We start from the raw sequence: 3,279 nt of genomic DNA on the forward strand, positions 1-3,279 counted from the left end.
GTGCTGGGAGAGCGGCCAGTGGTCCTGCCTGGGCGGCCTGTGGTGGTTGTCAGAGCTCGAGGGGAACCCCGGACGGGCCTTGCAAATTCGGAGCAGTTTGGCTTTGGCAAATGCGGGGCAGCAAAGGGGGTGCTGACTGGACCCAAACCTGCCCAGTGACTGGTCCCGGGGTCTCAGTCCGGGCCTGACTTTGTCCCCCCGGAGGCAGACTCGGCAATGTCTGGAGACGTTTGTGTTGTCACAACCAGGAAGCTGCTCCTGGCATCTAATGGGAAGAAGCCAAAGATGCTGCTGAGTATCCCACAATGCACGGCGGCCCCAGGACAGAGCAGCCTCGCCCGCGTGTCGGCAGAGCTGGGCCGGGAGGCCCCGGGCTGGTCTCACGGCGCCTAACACTGTCCGCCCTGAGAACTGTTTTGTTACTTTCCTGACCCTGTGATCCCTCCTTCAGATTGCAAAAGATTTTTGTCTACCAGATGAAAGGCTTGATTGAAGTAATTCTATATTTTACATTTTAAAACAATAAAAGCCCGTCAGAACTTTCTAATCAGTCATTCCTTCAGCGTTGGCGGACACCCAGCATTTGCCGGGCAGTGTGGTGCGAGGAGGAGCGAGGTGAGTCCACGTCGGTCCCTGTCCCAGGAAGAGGCACATGCAGACACATCACGGGCAGTCAGTCGGACGTGTGCCCCGAGATGTGTGCCGAAGGGCAGGGCCGGCTCTACCTGGCTCCAGGAAGGCATGGCTGGCTGGGCAAGGCCCCGAGGCCCAGTGAGGTGTTCAACACCTGGGCGAGGGGGGAAGGGTGTCACAGAGGGAACAGCATGTGCAAGGCTCTGGGGCACGCCATGCAGCCCTGGGCGTGCCGCTGGCAGAGGAGTGTGCACAGCAGCTCCCTGCCAAGCCAGCTGCAAGGGGTCGCTGCCTCACCCCCACCCAGCACCCCTCCCTTTCCCTAGACCCGGGGGTGGAAGAAGAACCCCCCATCCTGAGGGCAGGCCGCCCAGAAAGAGGGTCCAGGGAGCTTGGGCCACACCTGCCCCGACCCTCCCCAGGCTCACCAACCAGAGACCTGGTCTCTCTCCCTGGGGAGGGCTGGAGGGAAGGGTCAGTTACCTGCCCAATTCTGTTCCCTCCTGGATGCCGGGGCCATGTCAGGTCAAGGAGGCGCCCCCCCCACCCCCGTAGTAGGCAAAACACACGGAATTTAAATGAATGTATTTTAACTTTTTATGTTGCAATGAAAAGTGCAGAGATGCCCTGGCTGGTTTGGCTCAGGGGACAGAGCGTCGGCCTGTGGACTGAGGGTGTCCCGGGTTCGATTCCGGTCAAGGGCACAGGCCCAGGTTGTGGGCTCAATCCCCAGTGGGGGGTGTGCAGGAGGCAGCCGATCAATGGTTCTCTGTCATCATTGATGTTTCTATCTCTCTCTCCCTCTCCCTTCCTCTCTGAAATCAATAAAAAAATATTTTTTTTAAAAAGTGCAGAGTTCCCACACACCTTCCCCAGCTTCCCTGATGTTAACATATTTGGTACCTAACCATAGTACCATAAGATAAGCAAGGTGATGGAGTGAGCGTCAGCCCGCTGAGCTGCCAGCCTCTCCCGGAGCCCGCGGGGCCCTGGGATCCCGCCCATGGGCATCATGTCCATCCACATCTCTGGACTGATGGGCCCGTGGACCCTCCCATCCATTTGTTCAAGAGACAGTGGGCCTGGCTCTGTGCTTTAAGCTGCACTGGCTTGTCTCATCCTTCCTAAGATGTGAGGTCCTGTACATGTTCCCATTTCACAGATGAGAACACTGAGGCCCAGAGCTGAACTTGCCCGAGGTCACACAGAGAGGGCATGCAAGGCACAATTTGAAGCCAGAGCCTGCTTTGAGCCGTTTCGTCACTGCTCTCAAGGACGGCGGGCCAGGCAGAGGGGACAGGAGGGCAAGAGCTGAGAGGCAGGGCCCCAGTGTGGTGACCGTGTGGCTGGAGCAGAGGGCGGATGGGCTGGAGGGGGTGTCGGTCAGATCCCTGCGGCTGTGTCCTGCAGATCTGCACTCCCAGGCGGAAGAAGTAGCGGAATGTCTTTCCCGTGTTCAGCAGGAATGTCTTTGTGTTTGGAAACGCTTTGTCTGGATGCAGTGGACGCTGGCCTTCCCCATGCAGGGGTGGCAAGTTGTACTTGAAGATACATTGACGCCACCCACAGCTAAGGATCGGCACCGTGCCTCCACCCAAACCCTCAGACTCACCCTGTCGGCTGAATCCTGTTATTCCCATCATTTTCCACCAAGAAAGCTGAGGCACGGAGGGGCAGAGCCACTTGCAGGAGGTCACGCAGCTGGAGGTCACGCAGCTGGAGGACCCAGCCCAGACTAGCTCAGCCTCTCTCCTCGCCGCTTATATCCCGCTGCCTTTTAAAAGGGTCAGATGAAGCAGGAAGCAGCAGAAATGAGCATTCTTTCAGATAAACCAACTGGGACTTGCAGGACGTGGGAGCCGCCCCGCCAGCCCCTCCCAAAGGGCCGGGCCAGGGACCCTCAGTTCCACGGGAAGACCTTTCGGGAGAGGCGGGCCGAGGCAAAGGACCAGAGACCCCAGAGGGGCTCACTCAGGTGTGAGCTGTGAGCTGTGTGCGGGAGGGTCAGGGCCCAGCCTCAGCCCCGGGCCGAGCGCCTGTGACTTTAAGTATTACGTTCACGGAGAGCCGCTCTCAGCGTGGCTGTGTGACCACACGCGGAGCCCCTACCAGCGCCTCGTCAACCCTCAGCACTGCCCCCCTCGGAGCCCCGGCCACCAGCATTCCGCTCCTTCCTAACCCCTCGCCCCGAGTGACGCTTTTCCATTCAAGTTTTCAAACGTCGCACACAGCAACGGAACAACGGCAGCTCTCACACTGCCCAGGGCCTCTTCTCAGTGCTACTCCGATATCCACTCGCCCTCACAGCCACCCCAGCAGGTGGCACCCCACTTTATAGATTAGAAAGCAGAGACAGAGAGGTGCGGTGAGGAGAAGAGCGGGGATCCAAGCCCACCGGCCTCCCAGCATCAGAGGCAAAGACGGAGGGGCACTCGCCTGGGCGGGCACTGGCCCCGGGGACTCGCAGGCCCGGCGAGGTGGGATGCCATGATGATGTCCTTCCGCTGTCACTGGAGGAAACCAAGCCTTCGGGGTCTGGGCTCGGACCCACGGCTGGAGAACGGCGGGGCTGGAGGCGAAGGCAGGTCTCCGAGCCCAGGGCCCACTCCATCCTCGCTGCGCTGCTGGGAAGGGCAGGCCTGGGTC

At 59.9% G+C, this 3,279-nt stretch overlaps 1 protein-coding gene across 1 annotated transcript in view; it reads left to right on the top strand.

Moving 5' to 3' along the window:
- LOC102244411 overlaps window positions 1–3,279 on the top strand; it is a 112,642-nt gene that overhangs the window by 55,988 nt on the left and 53,375 nt on the right. The window lies entirely within an intron of this gene.

Source organism: Myotis brandtii, unplaced genomic scaffold, assembly GCF_000412655.1.
Source record: "Myotis brandtii unplaced genomic scaffold, ASM41265v1 scaffold188, whole genome shotgun sequence".
NCBI lineage: Eukaryota > Metazoa > Chordata > Mammalia > Chiroptera > Vespertilionidae > Myotis > Myotis brandtii.